This window comes from Acinonyx jubatus, chromosome D4 (assembly GCF_027475565.1).
Source record: "Acinonyx jubatus isolate Ajub_Pintada_27869175 chromosome D4, VMU_Ajub_asm_v1.0, whole genome shotgun sequence".
NCBI lineage: Eukaryota > Metazoa > Chordata > Mammalia > Carnivora > Felidae > Acinonyx > Acinonyx jubatus.
In genome coordinates this window covers 9,879,783-9,899,822 of record NC_069391.1, presented here as the reverse complement: position 1 = coordinate 9,899,822, position 20,040 = coordinate 9,879,783, and the positions used below count along the sequence as shown (strand labels likewise).

Here is a 20,040-nt window from a genome sequence, read left to right as displayed (position 1 = left end):
AGTCCTATGACGAGCTCACTCTCTTTTATTTTTTTTATATGAAGTTTATTGTCAAATTGGTTTCCATACAACACCCAGTGCTCATCCCAACAGGTGCCCTCCTCAATGCCCATCCCCCACTTTCCCCTCCCTCCCACCCCCATCAACCCTCAGTTTATTCTCAGTTTTTAAGAGTCTCTTATGGTTTGCCTCCCTCCCTCTCTAACTTTTTTTTTCCCCTTCCTCTCCCCCATGGTCTTCTGTTAAGTTTCTCAGGATCCATGTAAGAGTGAAAACATATGGTACCTGTCTTTCTCTGTATGACTTATCTCACTTAGCATAACACTTTCCAGTTCCATCCACGTTGCTACAAAAGGCCATATTTCATTCTTTCTCATTGCCACGTAGTATTCCATTGTGTATATAAACCACAATTTCTTTATCCATTCATCAGTTGATGGACATTTAGGCTCTTTCCATAATTTGGCTATTGTTGAAAGCGCTGCTATAAACATTGGGGTACAAGTGCCCCTATGCATCAGCACTCCTGTATCCCTTGGGTAAATTCCTAGCAGTGCGACTGCTCGGTCATAGGTTAGGTCTATTTTTAATTTTTTGAGGAACCTCCACACTGTTTTCCAGAACGGCTGCACCAGTTTGCATTCCCACTGATAGTATAAGAGGGTTCCTGTTTCTCCACATCCTCTCCAGCATCTATAGTCTCCTGATTTGTTCATTTTGGCCACTCTGACCGGTGTGAGGTGAGCTCACTCTCTTTTAAAGCTGAGGAATGAGAGATTCATGAAGTAGGCTACTGCAAATCTCTCAACTGGGGGGAACATCGTGCGAACCCAGGTCTGTTCCACTCTAGACCCCTACCCCCTTGCTGAATCCTAGTCCTGAAGAACTCTCGGATAGGCCTGGGTATTTAGGGAAGGTCACAATGGCTTCCGATTCATGCTGCAGCCACCGTGTCAGGGCTGGAAGTCCTGGACAGTGAGCCTCAAACACCCTTCTGGCTGAGACACACAGGAAGGCCCTCCTCTTGTGGCTCTGCCTGTCACATGAAACTCTGCAAAGCTCCACAGGGAGCTGCTACTAGGGAGGGACACTGGGGTACCTGCTTCTGGTGTTACCTCTTGTGTACAGGCAGAAGGCAGGAACTATTTCAGACTTCCTTGCCTCTGCGCTCACAGAAGGGGCTCGATAAATCTTTACTGATTATGTTTGAGAAGTAAAACATAAGGCAATACCAGCTCCATGAAGAGTAGGTAGGTGGGACCTTCTGCTCTAGTTTTCAAAAAGCAGGGGCCAAGTACCAACTGAGGGGCCCCAGAGAATCCTTACTCCTGGATTAAGAGTCTCATCAGGAATCGTGAGGTGATTCTATTACTAAATGTGGCTACCCAGGTGGCAGTAAACAAGGTGCTCTGATGATGACAAAGGAGGCAAGTAACAATTAGGTCCTTGGAGAGCCAGGCAGGCAGTGTATGACATCAACATGGCATCAAGCTCCAACACAAGCAAAAGGTCTGATGAGACAAAGGCTCATCTCAGGTTGCAACTCTCTGTGGAAACGGGCAGCCCAAGACCTGCTCACTTGCAGAAACTGACAAGGCACTCGGGTCCCTGGGTCTCCTGGGTCTCTCCTCAGCCCCCTGGCATTATTTCCCTCGTGTTCATCCCGAGTCTTAGTCTAATCTCCTCTGAGGTCCTAACTAAACCAGACATAGGGAGAGTCGGGATTTTATCTTATTAAAATAGATATGGCTAATTTGTCTTTTCAAATTCATTTTAAATTAAATTGGATTTCCTCGGAAGGCTGCTAGGTCAGTTCCCCTGCTGCGAATGCAGGACAAAGGTTAATTGCGCGCCCTTCACCAGCTCTTCTGCTCTCCTGGGCAGGCTCAGATAACCTGCCCCTGAGAGGTGGGGAAGGCTTTGGTTTATTGGGTGATAATGTTGCCATTAAAGCCATTTACCATTATGCCAAGAAACATTTTATTTTTTTTAACTAAATAACAAGATATGATAGCAATAACAAGAATGAAATGCAATTATGTTACCAACTGATGGTTAGTTATTCTCAAGCACAAAATCCAAAGAATAGGACTTCACCTATTTCCTTCCACAAAAGGCCCCAATACATGCGAAAGTACGCACACTTTTACAACAAACTGTTTTCCGGTTCCAGTGTAAAATTCCATTAACATTTGCACTTAATTTATCTCATTTAAACTGTCTATGTTCATGAAAATTTAACCCAGTAATTCCCTGTTATACAAAGCATAACAAAGTATGAATATTTAAATACAATGTAAATAAAACACTTTATCAATTATATTTTTGTATTCTAAATTAGTGACTTCACTTAGCATGTCTGCCTTGCACAGCACCACACTATTTTTCAATTAAAGGTCCAGATGTTTCAAAGGCTCCAGTAGGCAACGGCAGTTATGAGAAATGCTTTATCTGCATTGTAATCATCACCACCACATCAGCTCCAGGCTGCATTAACATCCTCATGTTTTATTCCAGCTCCCTTTCTAACAGAGCAGGTAATTATACAACACAGCAGAGAAACACAATCCTAAGAGCTGGACAGTTTCCGTACAAGCATCCACCTGAGCAACACATTCTCACACGCAATCTTAAAATTTGGGGGTACTGCTTATGAGGAACATTGACCATCCAGAATATTTAAAGAAGAGTGAATCACAGGCATACCAAGTTTAGCTTCAAATACTATTAAAATGCAGGATGCCTTGCACAGACACATTTATGTATACTGAAAATCACCTAGAAGTTTGTGTGTGTAAAAACCACTAGCATTTGTTACAATATAAGTCACTTCTACTCATTCTTAATGCCAGTGTCATCTCTTGAACAAGTCAATTCTATCTTTATCCAAAAATGACAATTCACCTGAGCTGAGACTGAGCAAGTATAGCAATTATCCAGTACCCATCAGATAAAAAAAATACAAGGGCAGAACAAAATGCAATTCTGACAGCTGCAACAAAAACACTATTGCATTTATTACTTAGTTAATTAAGTGACTCCCTTTCCCCAAAATGGAAAAGAATACCATAGAACAAACACTGCTATGCTGAGTAAACACAGTGTAATCTAATGGGAAAAACACAGTAGTACCTCGTTGTTAAGAAAACTAACAAAATTCCCTTTAATTATAATTTTGTAAATTATTCTACACATATTTTTGTATTTTGAAATATTCCAAGAGGAGATGCCCTAAGGAAGACACTATTCAAAAGATAAATGCCTTTTACAAACATTAAAACCTCTGACAGGTCAAATGCTGGCAGTTTCCACTTCAGCATCTGAAAGCAGACAGCTTCCATTCCTTTCTGAAGGAACCTTAGGTGGAACATTTTTAATACATCACCATGTCACTTTTTAATGTGCCCCAATCTATTAACCACATGGCAAACTAACAGGGATTTTTAAAATATGGGCTTTATGGCTTTGTGCTGGTGATTAATTAAATAAATAGCCACTGTTTCACAAATCATCCCTCTAATTAGTCTAAAACAGACACTTCGCAGTCACTGGTACTGCTGCCATCTGAAGCTCACAGAAGGGCTGGAGCAGTGCGGTGCGGCCGCGTCTCGGTACTTGGGAGCCCACTGTCGCGGGCTCCACGGCTGGCATCCCACCCTGCCACCCAGAGGCAGAGGTGCCATCGTTGCAGGTGCTGCAGTCAGCTGGAATTTGATTCCAGCTGCTCAGAAAAGATGTTCCCCTTAATTATTCTCCCTCACCCTAAAGGAAACAATGGAACAACAAAGGAAAAAAAGCGCCACCTCCAGCTGCAAACAGAAGAGTTTTCACCAACACTTCTGCTGGACTGAGGAAGAAAGTTGGTTCCGGCGATCTACTTTAGGAATAAATAGGGTGCGAGGTCAAACAGGCTGTCCTTAGAACTCAAAACATGTTATGTCATTCTCCTGAACTCAGATATCAAGCAATTACTTCCAAATTTTATTATTTAAAAGACTGAGAAGGTCACTCTTTTAAAAACTGATAGAATTCAATCTAACTTGTTTTAGTAGCATATTTTAAAAGATGGTAATTTCTCTGAAAGCAAATTAAAATTAGAGACAATTTTTAGTGCCAAGGAAAAAAATCAAATGGGAATATCTCAAGAATCCAATTTTCTTCAGGAAATACATTAAGTAGTTTCTTAATCTTGGTATTTCAACTTCATTAGGTATGTTTAGAGGAAGGAAGGAAAAATGGAAGGAAAGGAGGAAGGGAGGGAGAGAAGAAGAGAGACAGAGTGGGTGGGAGAAAGGGAGGAAGAAAGGGACAGAGGGAGCAAAGGAAGAAGAAAAAGAAAAGGGGGACAGGAAGGGGGAAAGGGACTGAGAAAATTCAGTGGGGATAACACACCCAAGTGTGCTACAGAGTATTCTGTAGAGAGGCTGTCCTTATTTCCCCTCTAGGAGGCCATTTCTAAGAATGGGAGGAAATGGGATATGGTAAAAAAAGACTTGGCCCCTGAAGCAAGACAGACTAAAGGGTCTTATGCTCTTGGCTACATCATATAATCCAGTTTAGCCTATTTCCTTCCATCCTGTACAAGATTTTAGCCCTTACTCTATATACCTAAAGGGACAGTGAGATTCTGTGGGTAAAGCACCTAGCACACTCCTTGCACAGAGCAGATGATCACAAAAGGATGAACATGATGGTGGCCATGAGAAATGGGTTGAAGGCAGAGCCTGAATTACTTATTTTCACCCTACAGCACCTTTTTGAAAGAGCCAAGGTGACTGCAGCCCATACTGCACATGCTATGTCCCAAATATGAAAAAGAGGGACAAAAGCACAAAATGTACATCAACACAGAACTACCACATATGCTCACTGTATTGAAGAAAACCCAAATCACCAGCACCTAAGAAGAAATAATGTAGTTTCTCTAACTTTCAACTTTCATCTTCATCGGCCACAGAGATAAGGGAGGAGTGTTTCTTTTTTTTTTTTTTTTAATTTTTTTTTCAACGTTTATTTATTTTTGGGACAGAGAGAGACAGAGCATGAATGGGGGAGGGGCAGAGAGAGAGGGAGACACAGAATCGGAAACAGGCTCCAGGCTCTGAGCCATCAGCCCAGAGCCTGACGCGGGGCTCGAACTCACGGACCGTGAGATCGTGACCTGGCTGAAGTCGGACGCTTAACCGACTGCGCCACCCAGGCGCCCCGGTTATAGAAATTGGAAGGAAAAAAAACCAAGATTTCCAAGGATGTGGAGAAAAAGGAACTCTCGTACACTGTTGAGAAAGCAAACTGCTGCAGCCACTCTGGGAAAAAAATATGGAGGTTCCTCAAAAAGTTAAAAATAGAATTACCCTATAATCCAGCAATTGCATTGCTGGATATTTACTCAAAGAATACAAAAACACTAATTCAAAGGGATACATGCAACCCTATGTTTATAGCAGCACTATCTGCAATAGCGAAGATATGGAAGCAGTCCAAATGTCCATTAAATGATGAATCGATACGGGAGATGCGGTATGTACACGTACACACACACACACACACACACACACACACACACACACACAGGAATATTATTCAGCCATAAAAAGGAATGAAATCTTGCCATTTGCAATAACATAGATGGAGCTAGAAAGTATAATGCTAAGTGAAATAAGTCAGAGACAGACAAATACCATATGATTTCACTCACATGTGGAATTTAAGAAATAAATGAGCACAGGGAAAAAAGGAGACACAGAGGGACAAACCAAGAAACAGATGCTTGTTTGTTTTCATTTGTTTTTGAGAGAGAGAGAGAGAGAGAGAGAAGGGAGCGAGCGCAGGAGGAGCCTGATGCAGGGCTTGATCCCACAACCCTGTGATCGTGACCCGAGCTGAAATCAAGAGTCGGACACTCAACTGACTGAGCCACCGAGGTGCCCCAAGAAACAGACTCTTAACTGTAGACAACTGATGCTTGCCAGAGGGGAGGAGGGTGAGGGGTGGGTGAATCAGGTGATGGGGACTAAGGAGTGTGCTTTGATGAGCACCAGGCGTTGTATGCAAGTGGCGGACCCCTACACTGTACACCTGAAACTACAATAACACTACATGGTAACTATACTGGGATTAAAACAAAAACTGTGAAGAAAAGAAAATGAATGGGCTTTGGATTCAACAAGATCTAGCTTGAAACCTGGCTTCACTACTTACTAGTTGGTTAAACTTGGGCATGTCTGTTCATCTCTGAGAAGCCTCAGTCTTCCCATCCCAAAATGGGGAAAATAAGATGTACTTTAACGGGAAGCTGGGAAGAATGAATGAAATAGCACAGTAGGCACTCTGGCATATATTAGACATTCAAATAGTTTCCATTGCATTAGGTTGAATCACATGAAACTGCTGACAGTCATCGTTTATAACCTACAAAAGTTGCAATTCCACATTGTTTCACCTACTACTACAGTGACTGAGACAGTAAGTAGGCATGAACTGGAAAAACAAGTGAAAATTCTCAAGAATGCAATGAATTATACTTCTACCAGAATAGGAAGGGAACCAACATATAAAAGGTGTTTTTTAAGACTGTTCATGATTCCAGTAACAGAGCAGCTAATATTTATTAAATACTTACTATAGTGCAAATACTATCCCATATATTTGACATCTATAATATTAGCTTAGGTGATCCCAAAAAACCTCAGTGAGACATATTCAACCATTCTCCCCATTTTGCAGAAGAAACGGAAGCCTGGAGAAATGAAGTAACTTGATCAATCAAGGTCACACAGCTGGTAAAACCATGATGCCAACCTGGAGCTGTCCAACTGCTGAGCCTGAGTTCTTACCTGTCATTTAAAACTGCCTCCAAACACTGAAAAAACTGCTTGTTTTACTTTTAATAAAATTATGGGTGTTTTAGGGACTAGAATAGGCATTTCTCAAAAGAAGATATACAAATGGCCAATAAACACATGAAAAGATGCTCAACATCACTAATTAGAAGGGAAATGCAAATAAAAACTATAATGAGATACCAACTACCACCCATGAGGATGGCTACTATCAAAAAAAACCCAGGCACAGCTGGGTGGTTCGGGCAGTTATACCTCTGACTCTTGGTTTCGGCTCAGGTCATGATTTTGGTTTGTGAGACTGAGCCCCACATCGGGCTCTGTGCTGACAGCTCCATGCTACAGCCGGCTTGGGATTCTCTCTCCCTCTCTCTCTGCTCCTACCCAGCTCATGTGCACACGTGCTTGCTCGCTCTCTTTCTCTCAAAATAAATAAACTTAAAAAAAATAAAACAGAAAACTGCAAGTTGATGAGGATGTGAAGAAACTGGAAATCTTGTGCACTATTGGTAGAAAAGTAAAATGGTACAGCCTCTGTGCAAAACAGTTTGCAGGTTCCTCAAAAAATTAAAAATAGAATTACCAAATGACCCAGAAATTCCTCTTCTGGGTATATACCCACAAGAGCTGAAAGCAGGGTCTTGGAAGAGATATGTGTACACTCATATTCACTGCAGCATTATTCACAATAGGTAAAACATGGAAACAACGTAAGTGTCCATGGACAGATAAATGGAGAAGCAAAATGTGGTGTATATACACAATGGAACATTTTTCAGCCTTGAAAAGGAAGGAAATTCTGATATCTGCTACAACATGGATGAACCCTGAGGATTATGCTAAATGAAATAAACCAGTCACAAAAGGACAAGTACTGTATGACTGCATTTATACAAGATACTTAGTCAAAATCACAGAGACAGAAAGTAGAAGTGTGCCCGCCAGGGGCTGGAGTGAAGGGGGAAAGAAAGGGGAGTTATTGTTGAATGGATGTAGAGTTTCGGTCTTACAAGATGAAAAGAGTTATGGAGATGGATGGAGGTGATGATTACACAGTAGTCCCGCTCTTATCTGCAGTTTCCGCTTTCTACAGTTGCAGTTACCTGTGGTCAACCATGGTCCAAAAGCAGATGAATCCTCCTTCGGACATATTGTCAGGTCAATAATAGCTTCGGGCTACATCACAATTCCTACATCACATACCTCACTTCATCTCATCATGTAGCTATTTATCACTTCACAACACAAGAAGGGTGAGTACAGTACAATAAGGTGCTTTGAAAAAGAGAGACTACATTCACGTAGTCTTGTTTTTTTTTTTAGCTTTACGATTCATTTTAAGCAAGTGGTAATCATCAAGTTAGCAGTGGTTATTTTCAAAAGTTACTATGCCAACTGCACTGTCATTTCTCAAGGATGATCAGATACCTAGAGTCACAGACATTTCCCACATAAGATGCATAATATCAGTAATACTTGGTTTATCACCACAACTGAGAAAACCAGACCTAGGCAAAGAACCAGGTCTGGGGACATGCATGGTCTTAATATAGTGAATGTTTAGCCTGCCCTGATTATTACAAAATCAGAACAGCACGAATATTTGCAAACTTTATTACAGTATAGTTACAGTTGTTCTATTTTATTATTGTTAATCTCTTACTGTGCCTAATTTGTAAATTAAACTTTATCATAGGTATGTATGTATAGGAAAAAAACTGTACACATAAGGTGTATCCACAGTTTTAGGTATCCACTGGGCGTCTTAGAACATATGTCCTGTGGATAAGGGTGGACTACTCTAAGACATTATGAATGCATTTAACACCACTGGACTATATACTTCAAAATGGTTAAGATGGCAAAAAAACAAAAAACAAAAACACCAACTTAAAAAAAAAAACAACTGTATGGCGACAAGAAGCAAATAATTTACAAATCACTTTCTGGGGCTTCCAAAGGACGGACATGTCAGTAGGCAAGCAAGCCTCAGCAATGATAGTATTTCATACCAGCACCTGCAGTGAGTAGGATGATGATACATTCAAAGTTCCAGTGTAAGCATGGCATTCTAGGGTACCATTTCTCCCTTTTCACAGCGTTATCTAAAAAGGAAAAGAGGGGCGCCTGGGTGGCTTAGTCGGTTAAGCGGCCGACTTTGGCTCAGGTCATGATTTCGCGGTCCGTGAGTTCGAGCCCCGCGTCGGGCTCTGTGCTGACAGCTCAGAGCCTGGAGCCTGTTTCAGATTCTGTGTCTCCCTCTCTCTGACCCTCCCCCGTTCATGCTCTGTCTCTCTATGTCTCAAAAATAAATAAACGTTAAAAAAATAAAAATAAAAAAATAAAAAGGAAAAGAAAAAATCAGACATGTTTCAAAGTTTCCAGGAAAAATCCTAAAGTTTTAATCAGACAGTACTGTGTTCCCATTATAGTCACACCTTTTCGCTATGTGACAAAGGCAGCATAGCTTTTCATTTATTTGTTCGTATATCTATTTATGTTTACATTACTTCCTGAAACCTTTCATGTAAACAGTGAACAAGTCATCACAGAAAGGGAAATGGCACTGACAGTGGATGCTATGAATCTACTCCCTTTAAAAAAATAAAAAGAAAGAAAGAAAGAAAGAAAGAAAGAAAGAAAGAAAGAAAGAAAGAAAGAAAGAAAGAAAGAATTCAAGTCAAGGAAATCCCCAAACACCATGCTTTCAAAGCCAGGATGTAAAAGCAATCACACTTGCATTTAAGGCTTCTTGGAGCCGCCTCTGTGGCACCAAAATCCACCAAAGATAAAGAAGATGTTTGTGCTAAGTTGGGAAAGTGGAGACATCAGCATTTTTACCTTCAGACCATTATTTCTGCTCTCCAGACAGCACCTGATAAAGCATCTAGAGTGTTGTCTTCTGCGCAGCCACTGCTCTTGTGAAGCCTGTGCTCGGGGGTTTCCCTGGGGTTTCCTTTCCGACAATTGCAGCAGAGACTCTGAGAGGGGCCCAAATGAGCTGCCTTAACCTTCCCGTAAACTGATATTTCCATAGAGGATTAAGACAAACATTTCAAATAAGCCAATTTCCTTTACTAAAAAACTAAAGCGACAACAGTAGTACCAAGAGAAATATATAAAGACAATGAATAAGACACACTTTTCTTGTCTTTCGGCATGCAAAAATATGAGCAAAAGGTTAGATGGGAGTGGGCTACACAATTTCCTGTTATTTCTGACGCTCTACATTGGAGCCTAATGAAAAGTTATATAAGAATTACACTGAGGCCCTACCAGGGGGAAGAGGAAAAAAGTCTAAATGCTTCATATTATCTGATATATGCTGATGCTGCATGGTATATATTTCTGTATTACTGTTTATTGTAAATTTTTCTATTCAGAAGAATGCAACTATGTCTCTTTTCTAATAAGGCACGTCCAGAACTCTAGGGATGCCAAACGGTTCCCTGTTGAACAGGTGAGAATGAAAATCCCTAACTATCCTTGAGGTCCCTATATAAGGGCATAAGCTTCCTTATCCTAAAATGTGTTAGGCAGTTCCCCTGGGCCACAGGAAGTCAGAATTCCCTTTGACCCAAAGGGGTAGGGATATATATGCTCCTGAACTAACAAAAGGGAACACAAAAGAAAAAGCTAAAGTGGAGAATATACTTACTTACTACATCCAAGTCTTTAGAAAGCTGAGGGGAACCAGAGGGCCTTCTTAGCTTTGGTCACCTGCCAAACTTCATACTGCTTTCCTCATCTTCTTCTTCTTCTTTTTTTTTTTTTTAAGTTTTTTAATTTATTGGGGGGGAGGGGCAGAGAGAGAGAGAGAGAGAGAGAGAGAGAGAGAGAGAGAGAGAGAGAATCTTAAGCAGGCTCCATGCTGTCAGCACAGAGCCCGACATGGGGCCTGGTCCCATGAACCATGAGATCATGACCTGAGCTGAAACTAAGAGTCAGACGCCTGACTGACTGAGCCACCCAGGCATCCCTCCTCTTCATTTTCTGATCCTGTGGAGCCTTTCTTGCTTTTCCCTTTATGGTTGTGTCTCCCACATACCCATATTCAGTTTTACACTATTACATGTATAATGTGAGATACACTCTATATTTCACATTTAACACTCTATATTAACACCTTGAGCACTTCTGGAAAGAGAATGGCTAAAATTAAAACCAGCTAACATTTACTCTGTGTGTCAGGTGCCAGGTTGAGCCCTTTACATATATTACCCTCTTTTGATCTGCAAAACTGCTCTCACTCCATGATACAGATTAAAAAATGCTAAGAAGTTAAAGGAATCATCAAAAGTCACACAGCTAGAGAGAGAACTCAGATGGAAACCCAGGTCTGACAGGATTCAAAAGACCACAATCTTTAACTATTTTAATTCTCTTTAAAACCAATATATTTTTAAAGTTTTTTTTTGTGAGGAAAAGCCTTTTATTTTGAATCAACATTTTCATGAAGTCAAGAATGATGATATATTTATGCATAAATTGTCTCTTTATATCTTGCTCTTCCTTCTATAATATTCTTTCCATAGCATTTAATACAACACATTAAAAAAATATGTTCTGTTTTACAGAAGAACTTCTGTTTCAGCCACATGGCAAAATATGTACCCTGACCAACAGTCTAACAGAAAACATCTAAAGATTTTGAGGAGCACCTGGGTAGCTCAGTTGGTCAGTGTTCGACTTTGGCCCATGTCATGATCTCATGGTTCATGGGTTCAAGTCCCATGTCAGGCTCTGGGCTGACAGCTCAGAGCCTGGAGCCTGCTTTGGATTCTGTGTCTCCCTCTCTCTGCCCCTCCCCTGCTCGCATCCATCTGTCTGTCTCTCTCTCTCTCTCTCTCTCTCTCTCAAAAATAAAAATAAATAAGCATTAAAAAAATTTTTTGATGAAATATAAAACATTAATTTTACTTAATTCAATAGGCTAGCAAGTATTCAAGGAATTCACAAAGGCCCCAAAATTAAGTGACATGGGCAACGTGGGAAGAAAACAGAACACATTTTTTGCCAATATTGATGGTATTTGCCAAAGTGACATTAAGTGTCTGCTTTCTTCGTCAGATGGACACACAAGACACCCCATCCATAATCTATAATAAAGCTGGAACTCCAAAAACCCAGATGTGAGAGTAAATTAGAATTAAGGTCCCCTCACCTGACAAGGAAAACTTGATGTCCAAAATAAATTTTTTTCTCCTGAGACTTTATAACCACAACCTTCACATAAGATTTTCATGCCAAATTCACATTACCTGATAGGTGGACCAGAAAGAGTCAAACCAAGAATTTAAAGTCATCCTGGAGAGTTGGGGGCGGGGGGGGGGGGGGGGGTGGGTGCCTGGCTGACTCAGTTGGTAGAGCATACAACTCTTGATTTCAGGGTTGTGAATTTGAGTCCCATGTTGGGTGTAGCGATTACTTAAAAAAATAAAATCTTAAAAAAAAAAAGTCATCCTGGGCTGGTAGTGGCCCCAGCTCCCAGACAAAAGCAAACAAAGCCTTGCAGGAGGAACCTGTATGACTCAATAATTCCAAAAGAAAAAGTTGCAAAAAATAAGTTGCTCCAGCCTCAAATCATAAAACACAGAAAGTATCATTTAAAAGACCCACAAAGACTGAAGTTAACAGAATGATCAGAAATAAAACAGAAAATAAATGTTTAAAGAAAAAAATGTAAAGTATTAAAAATATAGGTAAGAGCAAGAGACTGTAAAATCTTACCCAGGTTGTGATCTGATATTATGGTTGAGTAAGACAATGTCAGTATCCTTAGGAGATACAAGCTGAAGTATTTAGGAGTGAATGGCAATTCTGAAATGGCTAAATAAAAGATACATAAAGCAAATATGGAAAAATGTTAACATCTAATGAATGCAGGTGGTACGTATAAGGGTGTTCGCTGAACTATTACTGAGAAAATTATTAAATGTTTCTTAACAAAACGTTTTAAAAATTACCAAGCAGATTTTTAGAATATCAAAATGGAACTTCTAGAAATGAAAAATCCAGGGGCACCTACCTGGGTGGCTCAGTGGGTTAAGTGCCCAACACTTGATTTTGGCTCAGGTCATGATCTCACAATTTGTGAGATCAAGGCTGGCATTGGGCTCCCGATGATAATGCAGAGCCTGTTTGGGATATTCTCTCTCCCTCTCCCCCTTCTCCGTCCCTCCCCTGGTCACATGTACACGTGCTCACTCTTTCTCTCCCAAAATAAATAAATAAATAAATAAAATAAAATAAATAAACTTAAAAAAAATAAAAAAGAAAAATCCATTGACTAAAATTATAAGTGTAATGTATGAATTCCATAGCTAAAAAGAAAATATGTGAATTGGGAAATAGAACTGAAGAAATTCCCTAGAATGTAACCCAAAGAGAGACAGAGAAAGTATGAAAAGCAGGTTAAGAGATATGGAAGACTGAGGAACATATTCTAACAAGTTTAACTAGAATTTAAGAAGAAGAGAGTGATGAATAAAGGCGCAGAGGTGAAACCTGAAAAGAGAATGGCAGAGAATTTCCAGAGCTGATGAAAGAAACCACTGCACAGACTCAAAAAACCCAGTGAAACCCAAAGAAGAAAAACAAGAAAAATTTGTATCTAAACATGTAAGCGTCCATATACCAGTCTAACCAAAATGGAGCAGATATAGTTACATAAGGGGAGTAGGGGTGACTCTAAAGATAGAGTCACAAACGACAAACAGTTCAATTTACCAGGAAGAAACAATTCTGAACTTGTGTGAACCTAAAAACATAACCTCCTAATATGGAAGAGAAAAATCTGTCAGAACTTTAGGAGAAAAAAAGCAATCTATCAACACAGTGGAAGATTCAAATGTATCTTTGTCTAATTGATAGTGCAAACAGACAAAAAATATCAATAAAGATACAGATTTTAACACAACAGGCTCGACCTAATGGACAAATTTAGAATCCTGCAACCAACGGCAGCATTGCTCCAGCATTCTTTCCAGGTTCACAGGTAATATTTATGAAAAGTGACCCACAATGGTGAACATAAAACCATGCTCAACAATTTTCAAATAATTGGTATCATTAGGCCAGATTCTCTAACCACAAAACAATAAAGTTAGAATCAATAACTAAAAAGCAAAATTATAAAAACCTAATAGGTTTGGAAATTTAGAAACACATAAATAATTCATGTATCAAATAGGAAGCAATAGGAATTAAAAATAGCTAGGGATAGACATATCCCAAAAATGTGAGATTATGAGCTAAAGCTAAAGGAAGAAGGGCCTGCACGTCCACAGCAAGCAAGCATTGCAGTGATTCCCTAAAGTATCTATGGCCATTTTGCAATCATAAACTGACAAAGAGGAGTATCAACACTTCAAGAACTGTTGGACACTGCTGAAGCTGAAAATGGACCATGGCTACACTGCAGCCCCACTCAGGAGTGGCCTTAAAAGACAAAAGTGATGGGGAACGTTCCCAATAGTCAGAGTTTGGGACAATGAGGTTGTTCATCATCTTTAAGTCAAAGTGAAGGCAAAATGTCAGGAGGTCAAAATATGTAGACTCTTGGGAACATGGATCTCAGTAGAGTTCCCACTGCCCTAACCAGCAAAAGTGGCTCACTGTGCCTGAACCATGCAAACAACAATAGTTTATGCTGAACACCTGCCTTCCTTCTAGGACTCTGGAATTCTGGTACATGCTAGGCAGAGGGTGCCCATGTGACTGCTTCCAATAGAAACCGTGGGCACTGAGTCGCTAATAAGCTTCTCTAGTAGAGAATATTTCACCCGTGTTGACAAAACTCACTGCTGGGGGACTTAAGCATGTCCTGTGTGATGCTGGAGAGGGGCCTCTTAGAAATGTATACCTGGACCTCATTCCATATGCCTTTCCCCTTTGTTGATTGTACTTTGTATCTTTTTGTGGTAATAAATCATAGACATGAGTGCAACTATATGCTGAGTCCTGTAAGTCCTCCTAGTAGGATTCCCAACACAGACTTGCTTTAACTTCAGCCAGTCTCTTTGTGATTGGTCTCCCCAGCGCTGGCACAGAGGACACATGAATAGAGTAGCCACGGTGGCAGAGATTGAGGCTATATATAGGCCCAACGCCATTATTTCCCGCTCACCAAGGCTGATACTGCCTACTGCCTACTGTCAAATATCCAACCTGACAGCAACAGAGAAGAATGCTGAGTCCCCAATACAGCATCAACCCTAAGATGACCAACCAGCCATTGGTGTGAAGTTGAACGCACTGGACCCCTTCTACTCTAAAAGTGGTTTTGGATGAGACCAACAAATATTCAAGCATGGGATTGCCCTTCCTGCCAGTAATGCCTTAGCTACCACCGTTATTGCAGAGTGTTTGATCCAACAAAGCGGCAGCCCACATAATATTGCACCAGACCAAGGAACCCATTTTATAGCAAAGGAGATGGTAGCACATAGCCATGGGATCTTCTGGTCATACTATACACCATACTATCCAAAAGCTGTTGGTCTAAAAGAATGAACAACACGTTGAAGGTACAGATAAGGCACCGGCTCAGAGATGACACCCTGTAATGCTGGGATGCCATCTCTAGGATGCAACATATGTACTAAAAGTCAACAGCCATTATATGATAGTATGTCCCCAGCAGGCAAAATACATGGTTCTAGGAAGCAAGGAGAAGAAGCAAGAGTGGCCCCATTAGCTGTTATTACCAGTGACCCACTTGGGGAATCTCTAGAAACTGGGGCTCTGTGGATTTAGAGAACCTGGTTCCCAGAGGGAGAACACTTCCACAAGGAGACAAATATTAAACTATGGTTGCCACCCAGGCTCCTCATGTCAAGGGATATGAGGCAAGAAGAAAAAGCACTATCCTGACAGGGGTAATTAATTCTCATCAGAAGGCAGGGCTACTGTTAGACAACAGAAGCAGGACGGAACATGTCTGGCTAGTAAATATACTTGGGCATATTTTGTTACTCTTCTGCCCAATTTTGATAATAAAAGGACAAGTGAAGCAGCCACAGCCTTTGACCAGGGACTTGGACCCTCAGGGATAAGGGTCTGAGTCATCCTACCATAAGAGCCACCCAGACTAGCAGAAACGGTAGGGACTAAAATGGATTCTCGAAGAGTGGGGTGAGTTCAGTTGTGGCCTCAAGATCAGTTGCAGAAATGGGGACTGTAGTTTATTCCACTAACCTTCCTTGTATAAGTTTCCCCAAAGAAAAGACACCCACCACAGATGTGAAGCAATGGTCCCAGAACATTCATGAAGCAATAAACACAAATGGTATGAAGGGCAGACTGACATGGTCACTGGCTATACCATCCAGATGTCATCTTCAGGAATGAAGGGCATATTCCTCAACTGCTGGGATGGCTGCTGGCTATCAGCTGCTAGTCCTTCCCTGGAATTAAACAGGCTGATAGAGCCACCTAATCCAAGATCACACTCCCTTCTCAGAGCGGCTAGAGCCCAATGAGAAGTCAGATGCAAGGGATATAAAGGCCTGACTGCCTTATCCCAACTTGTGGCAACCCTGAAGTGTCATCTTAGTTTCAGATTGCCCCATGATGTTATTAGCACTGCTGCCCACCTCCTGCTTCCACCCAATCCTGTTTTTTTCACTTCTCCTCACAGCTGTTGATCCAGAAAGCACTCTCTCATAAATTTCCTGCATGTTTATCTCTATCCATTTCAGAGTCGGCTTCCCATGGGATCCTAATCTGCAAAAAGAGTTTTATTAGCAAGTCCCAACAAACATTCAAAAGCAGATAAAGACTTCTATGGAGAAAATTATAAAATTTTATGAAAGACATTTTATTTTAGATCATTTAAGTAAATGAAGAGATATACATGTTCAAAATGGTAAAGATGTTAATTCCCCTACTAATCTACAAATTCAGTCCAATCAAAATCTCAACAGGAATTTTTTAAAAACCTGACAAGTAGATTCATAGTTTATATGGATCATAAGGAAACAGGTCAAGAATACACAGGACACTCATAAATAAGAAGGAAGAGTTTAAGGGGCATGATCATGTATCAGAAATTGTTTTGGGGTGCCTGGGTGGCTCAGATGGTTGAGCATCTGACTTCGGCTCAGGTCATGATCTCACGGTTCATGAGTTTGAGCCCCACGTCAGGCTCTGTGCTGACAGCTCAGAGCCTAGAGCCTGGAGCCTGTCTTGGATTCTGTATCTCCTTTTCTCTCTGTCCCTCCCCAGTTTGTGCTCTCTCTCTCAAAAATAAACAAACATTAAAAAAAAAAAAAAAAGAAATTGTTTTAAGTCTGAGATAATTAAGATGGTGTGGTATTAACGTGTGGAAAAACAAACCACTGGAAAAAAAGGGAGCCCAGAAATAGCACACAAAGTGTGATAAATATGTGACTCAGTTATCACCACAGATCAGGAGGAAATGAGACTTACATAACTAATGCCCAGACAACTGATCCACCATCCAGAAAAAGAGGTGAAATCGTACCCTTACCTCACACTACGCAAAAAAAAAAAAAAAAAAAGAATTCTAGATAGCTTATTTAAATACAAAAACTTAAATACAACATAGGAAAATATCCTTCTGATCTTGGAGTAGGGAATGATTTCTTAAACAAGACAAAAAAAAAGTCTAAGTAATGAAGTAAAAAGTTCATAAATATAATACATTAAAAATAAGAATTTATTTATCAAAAAAACACCACAAAGATAATGAAGACAAGCCACAAATCAGAACAACATATCTGCAACAGAATGGCTGGTATCCACATCTATAAAAATGGTTACTACCCAAAATACATTTTTAAAAATTCCTTCAAATCAATAAGAAATTATAAACAAAAATGGGCAAAAGATGTGAACAGTATTTCATAGAACAGGAAACATGAATAACCAATGCACATACAAAAGATGTTTGATTCCAGTTATAATCTGAGAAACACAAATTAAAATCACAGAGAGATACAATTTCATACCTGTAAGACTGGACAAGATTAAGTCTGACGGGATAACTGGGACACTGAACACACTGCTGGAGGGAGTGTAAATGGGAATAACCACTTTGGAAAATCAATCCGGTATCATCTATTAAGGCTGAAGCTGCATACATGTCCTGTGACTCTGTAATTTCAAATCTAAATGTATTCTGGGAAAAAGATTTTTCAAGCCATGGTCCTGAGGGTTGGGAAATCAATTTAGCCAATTTTGATCAATATTTCTTTAATAAACTACAATAGACTAGAGAAAAAAAAAAGTATCAGAGTGCATTTGCACTTAGTGAAGGTTAAGTATTCTTACGTGAAAATTTTGCTTCCATATGTTGTATATTCATATGTACACATACAGGTATGTGTACTGGGTCGGGATATAAAATGTTATCTCTTATTATAGATGTGATTCATGGTCAAAAATGTGTGTAAGCCTCTGCCTTGGGTTAATTCTTGCACATGTAAATTGTTTGCAGTAGCAAAAACAACCCAAAGGTCCATCAACAATAGAATTGATAAATAAACTGTAGTATACTCATACAATGGAATTTCTCCATTAAGAAAAATGACTTAATTACAGCTACAGGCATCAACACAGGTGAATCTCAGGAACATAATGCTGAGAGAAAAATATCACAGAATACCTGAAGCACAATTCCATTTACATAAAGTTCAAAAATGTATTGTTTAGAAACACAAACATAAGACATAAAGCTATAAGGAGAAGCAAGGGAATGAAAGACACTTCTGTGAACGGGAGGAGAGCAAGGATACAGAAGGGACTTCAAAAGTAAAAGTGATATTCTTCCTCCCACGCTGGGTGACGGGGACATGAGTGATTATTGCACACTTATTTCTATCTTATATATACTTTTACACTGTTTTTCCATATTTACTCAAGATTTAATTTTCAAAACTTTAAGACATATTTACAAGTAAGCCCATATCTATATTTCAAAGATGGATAAGGAGCCTCACAAACTTTCCAGCTTATGTGGAGAAGAAAAGTACCCAATTATGCCCAAGTAACCAACAATTTTCTTTAAGGACTTATAGAGAGACGAAGGGAAAGAGAAATATGTATTACATGCTAAAAGCATTTTTAACAACTTCTCTTCATATTCTTTCCTCCTGCAAATTCTCTGGTCCCCTACAGTTTACAAATCAAAAAACCCTCTCAAAGCAGAATGCTGAATGCTGAATGCTAGAGACAATTCATTATAGGACTACTATGAATCAAGGACAGAAATGTTCACAGGAAAAAATATCTAAAATTCCTACTAAGTTTAATTGAAGCTCTGGAAAACTTCAAAAGGATTTCAGTTGCTAATTCAAATGTTGGTCTATATTTGGTAAGATGCAAGATTATTACTAGAACACAAAGACATAATCTTATGGTATATTGTCAAGTACTGATTTTTTTCCAGAGTAGGAAAAACAAAAAAAAAAAAAAAGAAAGAAAGAAAAAGAATACTAAGTGATTTCTAAGGAAAAAAAAATACACGCCTCAAATGATATTTTTCAACAATGGCAAAAAAACAAAACAAAACAAAATCAAAATACCTACCCTATTTAATACAGGATCTTATAAGCACTGCAGGAAAGGGTCACTAGAATACAAAGACATTTTTCAACTCCCCTCTCCCTTTATCACTCATTAAAATTCATCTTAGTATTTCCTGCTTGGCATTAACACTGGCTAGCTACATTTTAGTGATGTTTACATCTTGCACTTTAAAGAGAGAATGATCATTTACTTAATGCCAACTTTTAGCTTAATGTCAAGTACTTGGAGGTGGCAGCAATGACAATGATAATAACAACACTAGAGAAAGCAGTCAGAGGTATAAAAGTAGAAATGAAAGAAGTAAGATGAAATCACTATATTATTCTATGTATTATTATATAAAATAATATTCTTATATATATAGAAATCCTGTAAGAACTAGTTAAAAACTACTATAAATAGAGAATTTGGTAATGTAAAGGAATACAAAATAAACACAGAAATCAGCAGCTTTCACGTACACAAACAGAATCAGAACGTAAGACCCCATTTATAATAGCAACAATTGCAAATATCTAGGAATAAACTTAAGAAACATGCAAGGCATATAAAAAAATTTCCCCAAACAAATACATTCAAAATCCAGAAGCTACAAAGGAAAAAACTCTTTTACAAAGGGAAAGAGTGTTAAATTTCACTCTTTAAA

General features: G+C 39.4%; 1 protein-coding gene and 1 non-coding gene across 10 annotated transcripts in view; both read right to left on the bottom strand.

Annotated features, from left to right (window-relative positions):
• Positions 1–20,040, bottom strand: part of MAPKAP1 (MAPK associated protein 1) — a 242,271-nt gene that overhangs the window by 149,463 nt on the left and 72,768 nt on the right. The gene's annotated exons all lie outside the window — the stretch shown is intronic.
• Positions 8,322–8,451, bottom strand: LOC113592928 (small nucleolar RNA SNORA72). Its single transcript, XR_003412930.1, has one exon. It is a non-coding gene; the product is annotated as a small nucleolar RNA SNORA72 (small nucleolar RNA).